An 11,719-nucleotide genomic window follows, 5' to 3' on the forward strand; every position below is an offset into this window, starting at 1 on the left:
ATTAAAAAAAAAATAAAACCATCAGATCTCGTGAGACTTATTCACTACCATGAGAATGGAATGAGGGAAACTGGCCCCATGATTCAATTATCTCCTACTGAGTCCTTCCCATAACACATGGGAATTATGGGAGTGCCATTCAAGATGAGATTTGGGTGGGGACACAGAGCCAAACCATATCATGGTCCCTGTACTTAGATAACTTTATGAAAAAGTTATATCCAGTAATCTACAGGGACTTCTCTTTCCAACCTTTACTCATCCATTCAAGAAANTATGTAGAAAGCTGAAACTGGATCCCTTAATTACATCTTATACAAAAATTAACTTGGGATGGATTAAAGACTTAAATGTTAGCCCTAAAAGCAGAAAAAACCCTGGAAGGAAAACAAAGCAATACCATTCAGGACATAGGCATGGACAAGGACTTCATGACTAAAATACCAAAAGCAATGGCAACAAAAGCCAAAATAGACAAATGGGATCTAATTATACTAAAGAGCTTCTGCACAGCAAAAGAACCCACCATCAGAGTTAACAGGCAACCTACAGAATGGGAGAAAATTTTTGCAATCTACCCATCTGAAAAAGATCTAATATCCAGAATCTACAAAGAACTCAAACAAATTTACAAGAATAAAACAACCCCATCAAAACGTGGGCAAAGGATATGAACAGACACTTCTCTAAAGGAGATATTTATACAGGCAAGAGACACATGAAAAAATGGTAATCATCACTGGTTATCAGAGGCAAAGCAAAACCACAATGAGATACCATCTCATGTCAGTTAGAATGGCAATCATTAAAAGTCAGAAAACAACCAATGCTAGAGAAGATGTGGAGACACAGGAATGCTTTCACACTGTTAGTGGGAGTGTAAATTAGTTCAACCATTGTGGAAGATAGTGTGGTGATTCTTCAAGGATCTAGAACTAGAAATACCGTTTGACCCAGCAATCCCATTACTGGGTATATACCCAAAGGATTATAAATCATGCTACTATAAAGATGCATGCACACATATGTTTTTTGAGGCACTATTCACAATAGTAAAGACTTGGAACAAACCCAAATGTCCATCAATGATTGACTGGATTAAGAAAATGTGGCACATATACACCATGGAATACTATGCAGCCACAAAAAAGGATGAGCTCATGTCCTTTGTAGGGACATGGATGAAGCTGGAAACCATCATTCTCAGCAAACAATCACAAAGACAGAAAACCAAACACTGTATGTTTTCACTCATAGGTGGGAATTGAACAATGAGAACATTTGGACACCTGGTGGGGAACATCACACACCAGGGTCTGTCAGGGAGTGAGGGCCTGGGGAGGGATAGCATTAGGAGAAATATCTAATGTAAGTGATGAATTGATGGGTGCAGCAAACCAACCTGGCACATGTATACCTATGTATCAAACCTGCATGTTGTACACATGTACCCTAGAACTTAGAGTATAATAAAATAAATCCATAAAATTAAAAAAAAAATAAAACCATCAGATCTCGTGAGACTTATTCACTACCATGAGAATGGAATGAGGGAAACTGGCCCCATGATTCAATTATCTCCTACTGAGTCCTTCCCATAACACATGGGAATTATGGGAGTGCCATTCAAGATGAGATTTGGGTGGGGACACAGAGCCAAACCATATCATGGTCCCTGTACTTAGATAACTTTATGAAAAAGTTATATCCAGTAATCTACAGGGACTTCTCTTTCCAACCTTTACTCATCCATTCAAGAAATGCCCTATCTCTGAATCCCTCTTTTGCTCTGTGCTTCTAGAGATACTACTGCATCACTTCCACGTGCTCTGCACTGTGGCAAGTTTAGAAAGAGGTGCAGTAATGAAAATGACAGGAACTATAGGGCCATATACTCTTGTGTTTCAATTCTCGATCTGCCACTTTGATTAGATTGGGCTAATTACTTCTTCCAGTCAAGCATTCTTTTTCGTAAATGATGTGGTGAGGTGGAAAGGTGATAATGTATATCAAACTGTTTCATAAATATACTAAAAAAAATTGTAGATCCTACTTTAAGAGGGGCAACAATAGTTATCACTATCAACCGGAAGAGTGAAATCTGTTATGCTAAGCATTGTATAAGGATGTAAATAGAGTATTAACAGAGGAGGAAATGAACAACTTCTTTAGGCCAGCTCCCTAGAGGTGGCAATTACCAAGAACAATTAAGCACAGCTTTCATCTTGCTGGCCAGTCAGTTCAGACCCACAGCTGCTCACTGTCTCTGACATGGATTCTGCTGAGAGGCTTTGGAGAGAAGAGGATTACCTGGCAGATTCCCCACTGGGGACTGGAATATCGAAAACTGCAGCTTTTGCAAATAGTGCTATTAAAACCTTAAGCCACAACTCTCTCTGGTCCTTGCTGAGTGCAGGCAGTAGGCTTTCTTCCTTTTTATGAATCATGAGACACTGCATGCTTTGGATCTTTTTAGCATCCTTGGTGAACTCAGGTACTTTAACACCCCAGTTATGGGGTAACCAGCCCATGGAGCTCAATTCCTAAATATAGAAGCCAGAAACTGTGTACCTACTACGTGCCTGGCATGATATACCTCAGATAACTTCTGGAATTGTGTATCCTTTTAACATTATACTGCAAAGTTTACATATTTTTCGGGATCCCCATATGAGAGACTTTACGACAACATAGCCTACCACTAAAAAGTACACAAGTTCAAATATTTTCTTTCCTCATCCTCTGTAGTAACACCGTAGGCGCATGAGCTAGGCTTGGCCAATTGGCTATTTCTTACTGCCACTTTGAAGTGGAGCCAGTAGTATAAGGAAACATGAGTAGCATTCAGTAATAGCAGTGAAGATGCATCAGCATCCATGGTGGCTGTGGCATCTGGGCTGGTGGTAGCTCCCAGTACTGACAACCTTCTTCCCATGGTGGTGTGAACATCATTGCAGTACCCTGACAATTGGGGAGGTTTCCTTAACTACTGACAATTCTTCACTTGATAAACTGTCTATGATGCTTCCAATAAATTACCTTTCTCCCTATGTTAAGCAGGTTTCTATTATTATTGGCAACCAAGATTTATTTAAATATTAGAAGATTGATATTAGAAACCCTAAATTAAAAGAAATAAAAATTACATTCAGAGACATTTAAAAAATGTTTCTATAGACACAGCCTGACAATTAAAATATGTAGGTGCTTTCTCTTCTTCCAATTATATTGCATATTTTCACTAAAAATACCTCATTGGTTCACAGAATTACAGAGCAGAAAGAACCATAAGAACCATCTTGTCCAAACAGTCCATTTTAAGGTAAGTGTGTGCTAAACTAGACAGGGTGAGTATAGCAAACGCATGGCAAAGCAAACTCTAAAAAATACCAACCTCTTTTCCCCTAACTATGTGCTCTTTCAAATGCAAAATTGTTTATTGAATATGAGGGTGAGGAAACACACCTTAGATAGAGGTGAAGGGTGATGTTGAACTTGATAGATTGAAAGGTTGACACGGTACTTTTTCCTGACTCTATGAAACTCAATTCTGCTTCAGGCATAATGAGAGATGAACAGGTAAAGAGGTAAAGTAAAGGCAATCTGGAAAGTTTAGACTTTAACACTGTAAGCCTAAAAGAAAATTCTAAGCCTCCCAACTGACTGAAAAGTCAATCTCTTGGCCAAGGGGACCACAGAGTAACCTTGAAAACTGAGTTTTCAGCCATGACTAAATAGGAGTTCCTTATACCCTTCTCACTCACTACCACTAGGCTTTCTTCCCTAAGGACTTACCAGAAACCAGCTCTTTCAAAAGACTCCATCTGATATCAACCTGATGCTTCCCCTATTTTATGGTTGATAATAGACCAGGGACTACCGAGTGCTCCTGGCCAGTCTTTGGAGAATGCACAGTAAGGGTTTTCCTGTCCTCTGCTTCACCTTTTGATGTCAGAAGGCCAAAATCTTTATCCTCAGATCATGCTGGTGCCACCACCAATTTTGTACACGAGTCCAGTGAGGGGGCTGTATTTGCTATGGTTCTCTAGAGGAACAGGTCTAATAGGATAGATGTGTATATGAAAGGGAGTTTATTACAGGGAATTGACTCACACCATCACAAGATGCAGTCCCACAATAGACCTTCTGCAAGCTTAGGAGCAAGGAGGCCAGAGTCCCCAAACCTCAAAAGTAGGGACGCTGACAGTGCAGTCTTCAATCTGTGGCTGAAGGCCCAAGAGCCCCTGGCAAACCACTGGTGTAAGTCCAAGAGTCCAAAGGCTGAAGAATTTGGAGTCCTTTGTTTGAAGGCAGGAAGCATCCCGCACAAGAGAAAGATGGAGGCCAGAAGACTTAGCCAGTCTACTTTTACCTTCTTCTGCCTCCTTTTATTCTGGCCGTGCTGGCAGCTGATTAGATGGTGCTCATCCAGATTGAGGGTGGGTCTGCCTCTCTTACACCTGACTCAAATGTTAATCTTTTTTGGTAACACCCTTACAGACACACACAGGAATAATACTTTGCATCCTTCAATCCAATCAAGTTGACACTCAATATTGACTATCACAGGGGGATAAGGCTTGCCGGAATGGCCACTGTGCAGGCTGAAATCCTTTATGAAAAATAAAGCTCTCTCCCGGGTGTGGTTGGTGGTTCACACCTGTAATCCCTGCGCTCTGAGAGGCCAAGGCAGGAGGATCACAAGGTCAAGAATTCAAGGTCAACCTGACCAACATGGTGAAACCCCGTCTCTGCTAAAAATGCAAAAATTAACCAATGGGGGTGGAGGGGTGGGTAGTGGTGTGCACCTGTAATCCCAGCTACTCAGGAGGCTGAGGCAGGAAAATCACTTGAACCCAGGAGGTGAAGGTGGCAGTGAGCCGAGATCGTGCCACTGCACTCCAGTCTGGGTGACAGAGTGAGACTTTGTCTCAAAAAAAGAAAAAACAGGAAAGAAAAGAAAAGAGCTCTTTTTTCCAAATTTATGAACCTCATCATTCTTCAGTTGACAGCGTGTAGGTAGTGGTGATTCATGAAGGAATAGGAGAATGATCCCTTAATAATGCTATTTCACTTTACATTTATGTAGTGCTTTCTAGTTTATTAATGGTAGTATTGGGAAGAAAAAAAAAATCTGCTTTAATGCTTATGTTTCCCTTTCTTACTCTCCAATACTGGCTTCAGGGCCTCTCTCTGGTTCTATCACTATGCTACTGTAAATAAAAAATAACACTTCTAAGTTCTCCCCCCAACAGTCATCTGAATAGACCCCTCCTTTCAACCAATGGCATTCCAAAGTTAACCGTGTGAATCCAAAAGTATCTGAAACTCAATCAATTTATAAGGTTTATGTTGCCAAGGTTAAGGATGCACCAGAGACACAGTCTCAGGAGGTCCTGATGCCGAAGGTGGTTGGGGTGCAACTTGATTTTATTCATTTTAGGGAGACATGAGTCATCAATCAATACGTGAATGACATACCTTGGTTTGGTTGGAGAAGGTAGGACAAGTTCAAGTTGGGGAGGGGGCCTCCAAGCCATAGGTAGATAAGAGACAAACTTGCATTTTTTATTTTTGAGTCTCTGGTTAGCCTTTAACTAAATACACAATTTACATTTGAGTGAAAGGTAAAGGAACAGTCATTTATGTCTTAGTCTGGTTTAATGTAACAGTAGGGCAAAGGAATCAATCAGATACGTGTGTGTCTCAGGTGGGAAGAGGGATGACTTTGAGGTCTGTCCTTTGTCCATAAGGAATTTCCTTGTGGGCAAATTTTGAGGGAGGTATGTGGCTTTAAAAAAAGTCTTTGTAGCTCTTTTATTAGGAATAAAATGAAACGCAGGTTTGCCTGTTGCAGTTCCCAGATTGACTTTACCCTTTGGCTTAGTGATTTGGGGGTCCCAAGATATATTTTCCTTTCACAACCTGAAAACTATTTCAGGCTGTTACAGGTAGTTAGATAGGGATGGGCGGGGCAGGAGAGGGCTCTTCCCCACCTGCTAGAAATGTCAGGTGATGGTTTGGCAATTATCAGACTGCCTCTCTAAAAATGAAAATTTGGCAGCCTTCCCAGGGCCAGGCAGAGACCATTTCCTGATGAGCCACAGCTATTAACATTAAAGTGTTAATTGAAAGCAGATGCCAGGGAGAAAAAACTTCCTGGGCATGCGCACTAAGAGACAAAATGGTGAAATATGACCTTCCGGGTACAGTCCGCTGGAAAAAGGGAAGAAAGTCTCTGATGGGGTGAGTGCAACTTTCTAAATGCAATGCGCAGCGCTCGGTTCCCAAGGGTAAGAAGGGCACTGGGCATTCAGGAAACCCACCCTAGGGTAGAATCATGGGAAAGAGGCAAACCTATTAAGCCCTAGGATCAAGGTTAAACATTCTCTTTGTCCTTCAGGAGCCTGAATCTCTTCCAAGTGAGCTTTCCTTTCTTTTCTGTTCTAAAGTCTTTTTTTTTTTTTTTTTTTTTTTTTTTTTTTTTTTTTTTGGCTCTTGTTGTCCAGGCTAGACTGCAATGGTGCAATCTTGGCTCACCACAACCTCCGCCTTCCATGTTCAAGCAGTTTTCCTGCCTCAGCCTCCTGAGTAGCTGGTATCACAAGTATGCACCACCACGCCCGGCTAATTTTGTATTTTCAGTAGAGATGTGGTTTCTCCATGTTGGTCAGGCTGGTCTCAAACTCCAGACCTCAGGTGATCCATCCGCCTCGGCCTCCCGAAGTGCAGGAATTACAGGTGTGAGCCACCGTGCCCGGCCTTAAAGCCTTTTTAAATAAACTTCCACTCTTGCTCTGAAACTTCCCTCAGTATCATTTTCTGCTTTATGCCCCTCAAAGTCTTTCTTCTGAGGAGGCAAAAAGTTGCTGTGTATCCATGCAGATTCACCGCTGGTAACTTGGGGTAACTCAGATACCTACCACCAGTAACAAGGCCATGATGAGAAAGGGGAGTCGGACATGCCTCGTTATACTCTCCTGTCTTTTGTAATTCAGGCACAGATGACCAGCATTAACATTAAAATAGATGTAAAGACTGATAAAGTAGACTCTTTGAAGCAATAAGACACCAAATTCTAGCCTGACTCTAGTGTAGCATCACATGGCAGATAGCAGGCCCTGACAGAAATTGAAGTATTTTACCCCAAATTATATTTTTCTGACATACATGGAAATGGCCTGGCAAAGCTGTCTCTTGTGAGAAAAATCTACATTCTACAGAGAATCCCCATTAGTTCATTAGTTTCTTTCCCCTGATCCAGGAGAGAATCAACTCTGATAAGAAACACTGACAATCTATTTTCTCTGAAGCCTGCTGCCTGGAGGCTTCCTCTGCATAATAGGAATCTTGCTTTCTGCAACCCCTTATCTTAACCCAAACATTCCCCTCTATTGATTCTATGTCTTTGGACAATACCTTACCTCTTTCAACCAATTGCCAATCAAAAAATCTTTGACACTCTCTGTGACCGGGAAACACCTCTCACTTCGAGTTGTCCTTCCTTTCCAGACTGAACCAATGTACGTTTTACATGTATTGATTGATATATATGTATATATATTTTTTTGAGATGGAGTCTCGCTCTGTCACCCAGGCTGGAGTGCAGTGGCACGATCTCGGCTCACTGCAAGCTCCCGCTCCCGGGTTCACACCATTCTCCTGTCTCAGTCTCCTGAGTAGCTGGGACTATAGGTGCCCAACACCACGCCTAGCTAATTTTTTTGTATTTTTAGTAGAGGTGGGGTTTCACTGTGTTAGCCTGGATGGTCTTGGTCTCCTGACCTCGCAATCCACCCACCTTGGCCTCCCAAGGTGCTGGGATTATAGGCATGAGCCACTGTGCCCAGCCTGATTGATGTCTTATGTCTCCCTAAAAATTTATAAAACCAAGCTGTAGTCTAACCACCTTGGGTACGTGTTCTCGGAATCTCTTAAAGGCTGGTCACTCATATTTGGCTCAGAATAAATCTTTTATTTTATTTTTTTTTTTTTGAGACCGAGTCTTGTTCTGTCACCCAGGCTGGAGTGCAAGTAGGGTGATCTCAGCTCACTGCAACCTCTGCCTCCCGGGTTCAAGCGATTCTCCTGCCTCAGCCTCCGGAGTAGCTGGGACTACAGGTCTGTGCCACCACGCCCAGCTAATTTTTGTATTTTTAGTAGAGACGGGGTTTCGCTATGTTGGCCAGGATGGTCTCAGTCTCTTGACCTCGTGATCCTTCTGCCTTGGCCTCCCAAAGTGCTGAGATTACAGCCATCAACCACTGTGCCCGGTCTAAATTTCTTCAAATACTTTACAGAGTTTGACTCTTTTCATTGATACCATATACCTGAAAGAACTTACGACAAGACTTTGTACTCTTCCAATTTCTTTTTGGCAGTGTCAACTGTGAACTCCTTAAGGGTTTCCTTCCTCTGGTCCCTTTGTCCCAGACCCCACTGACAATCTCCCGGCTACTCTGTTGCAACCACAAGATAAGCATGTGTTAACTCTTTGTTAAATAAATGAATAAATTAAAGGATGAGGTGAATATTAAGAGACAGATGAGACTGAGGGAGTATGTGCAGCAAGTATATTTTCCTCAGCATAAATCAGATGTTCAATAAAAGTAAATCTTATGTTCTCTTGCTGCTCTCTTCTAATTAGAGTTCTCTCCTCAGATAATGTCAAGAATTTAAAGTTGTCAATTAAAAGATAATGTCATCTCTTGACTTAAAAGAGTCTCCTTTGTTTATATGCTTAGTTTTAAGGGTTTTTTCCTCCCGTTTCCTCCCCATTTTCTTCCATTTGAGTAGATGGTTCTTACAAGGAGAAAATCCAGAAACTGTCAATTGGCAACCTTGATCTGATCCTCTTCATGAAGAAGCTTGAACTTCTCCCTGCTTCACAGATGGGTTATGAGATAGTCCTGAGAAGAATTCTAAGAAGCATTATGACCTGTCTTCTTAGAAACAACACGACATCACTTTTAACACATTCTTTTGGTCACAAGGAGAGGGAATTACACACTACCTGGTTTTGGATGCATACTTGAGGTAAGGCTTAAAATTAAGGCCCAAACTTAGGTGGAACTGTAGCATGATAAATATATTTGGTCTTTGTTGCTGGTTCCTCGTACATAGTTTTGAAAACTCTAGGAATTTCCTGAATGATAAGAATGTCTGTTGTTATTCATGTGGTGGCATACTTAATGACACTTTATTTTAGGCTAATGAATTGCCTTAAGGTGGGGTCCCTAGATAGCATCAGGATAGGGGTGGTCACCAGAAACACTAAGAAATCAAAGCATTGTAACCTTAAGTTCCACCCATATACTTTAGAGAAGAATGTAGGGGGAGGAGTTGAAGATTAAGCTCTATAAAAAAATGTGTAAACAATAAGCATTGATGAGCTTCTGGGTTGGTGAACACATTCATGTAAATGGGAGGGAGGAGAGTCACTCATACCCTAACTCAACAAAGAGGCTCCTGGGCTCAGGATACCTCCAGACCTTGCCCTATGTATCTCTTAATCTGGCTATTTATGGGTATTTTTTGTTGTATTCTTTCTAATAAACTGTTAGACATGAGTAGGGTTTCCCTGAGTTCTATGAGCAATTGTAGTAACTTATCGAACCTGAGGGAGGGTTGTTGGAACCCCCAGTTTATTGCCAGTTGGTCAGAAATAAGGAAGATGTGAACTTGTAATTGGAATCTGAAATTACAGGAGTCTTGTGAGACTGAGCCCTTAATTTGTGGGATCTAATGATAACTCTAGGTAGAGAGTATCGAAATTAAATTGAATTATAGGACACTCTGCTGGTATCAGAAAATTGGTCAGTGTTGGGAAAAATGCAATGTGCATCTGATGTCAGAAGTAGAGAGTGTAGAAAAAAATAACATTTGTTTTCTGAGCTGTCTTGGTATCTGGTGAACTTCAGAAGTCCTTGATTAGACTAATTACAAATTTCTCTCACTACTCTGCTTCCACACATAAGGTCTTCAAACCAAATAACCCTCCTTATCAAGAAGACTAGGCAGTTTCTACTGAGCAATGTGTTTCAGTTCCCCACTAGCCTGCAGAATTATTTAAACAAGCCAATCACATCCTCCTGAAGGAACTGAGATCACATCATCTTCTTGACACTACAAAGACTGCCTTTCAGAGCCCCCCATTTTTCACTCTGTTCCCAAGGGCAATCCCCATGTAGCAGCACATGGCATGTGGTATCCTCCTTCCCCAGGCTGTGAGTTCACGTGTCTAATAAATTGCTATTGATTTCATGTGTCCAGTGTTATGTGTTGTATGTTCAGCCATCTCCATAACCGGTAGGTAGAAATCCCAGACTAACCCATAGGGGCTGATTGAGACAGCATTGCAAAATCACACTGCACAGAGCATGTTAGATATAGGAGGAAATATATTGTTGCAGTTATCTTTGGAAAATAAAATCCCCATTGATATTATTTTATCTTCATAGTGGGGTAGGAGAACCTCTCTAATACACCCTCAAAGAATTTAGAGAACATCATGAAAATTATGTTACTTAGCATTAATTCTTATCACTATCTTTATCACCAAACTGCTTTGGATGGGTGGATAATCTCTATTCCAAAGCACCATTTTTGGCACTCTAGTACCCATCTTGAAAGATGAAGTGTGTGGGATATTTATTTATAATTTATGTATTTATTTTTTTTTATTTTTTATTTTTTATTTTGAGACAGAGTCTCAGTCTGTTGCCCAGGCTGGAGTACAGTGGCATGATCTTGGCTCACTGCAACCTCTGCCTACTGTTTAAGCAATTCTCTTCCTCAGCCTCCCGAGTAGCTGGGATTACAGGCACCCACCACCACACCCGGTTAATTTTTGTATTTTTAGTAGAGACGGGGTTTCACCATCTAGGCTGGGATGGTCTTGAACTCCTGACCTTGTGATCTACCCGCCTCAGCCTCCCAAAGGGCTGGGATTACAAGTTTGAGCCACCACACCCGACCTGTTTATTCTTTATTCTAGGTATGCTACTCTACTGACCAGACATCTGAAACTACACCAAGATCATCTGGAAGTTAACACGTTCCAGGTGATGTCCCTATGTAAACCAAGGGTTGGTTTTCAGTGGTAAGTTTTCACTTGGGCTTAGTCTGTTTTAATTACAGGTTTTAAAGTCTTCTCTTCTGTGGCATCTTGACTGTTTCAGGTTTTTTTTTTTTTAATTTATTTTTTAATGATGGAGTCTCTCTCTGTCACTCAGGTTGGAGTGTACTGGCACAATCATGGCTCACTGTAGCCTCAAACTCCTGGGATCAAGTCATCTTCCCACCTCAGCCTTCTGAGCATCTAGGACTACAGGTATGTGCCACTATACCTTGCTAAATAATTTTTTCTTTTTTTTTTTTTAAGAGACGGGGCCTTGCTATGTTACCCAGGCTGGTCTTAAACTCCTGTACTCAAGTAATCCTGATGCCTCAGCCTCCCTAAGTGCTGGAATTATAGAATGAACCACTGCACCCAGTCTATTTGGAGGTGTTAATAAGTGTTCTGTGCTGTTAAATGGGGCATGTTACTATGGATCAGTTTGGAAGGGAATCATCAGAGACTTAGAGCAAGCATGGGTGTCACTTGTACTGAAAAACTCATGGGTGTCTCGCAGGCAGCTATACAATGAAGGCAACTGCATGCTAAAAAGCTAGTACGGCAACATGTGTGGCTAAAATTATAACCATTGATTAACAACCA

The 11,719-nt window shown here is 41.4% G+C and overlaps 1 long non-coding RNA gene across 2 annotated transcripts; it reads left to right on the forward strand.

Moving 5' to 3' along the window:
• The first annotated feature begins 6,184 nt into the window (after nt 1-6,184).
• LOC108527469 (uncharacterized) lies at nt 6,185-11,272 on the forward strand. 2 transcript variants are annotated; one of them, XR_001884816.1, is made up of 4 exons: nt 6,185-6,246; nt 8,797-9,036; nt 10,997-11,101; nt 11,235-11,272. It is a non-coding gene; the product is annotated as an uncharacterized LOC108527469 (long non-coding RNA). The 2 variants fall into 2 exon arrangements; XR_001884815.1 differs by lacking the exon at nt 6,185-6,246 and having other exon boundaries at nt 8,586-9,036.
• Nucleotides 11,273-11,719: the final 447 nt, after the last annotated feature.

The sequence above is a fragment of the Rhinopithecus bieti genome, unplaced genomic scaffold (assembly GCF_001698545.2).
Source record: "Rhinopithecus bieti isolate Rb0 unplaced genomic scaffold, ASM169854v2 scaffold_388, whole genome shotgun sequence".
Taxonomy (NCBI): Eukaryota; Metazoa; Chordata; class Mammalia; order Primates; family Cercopithecidae; genus Rhinopithecus; species Rhinopithecus bieti.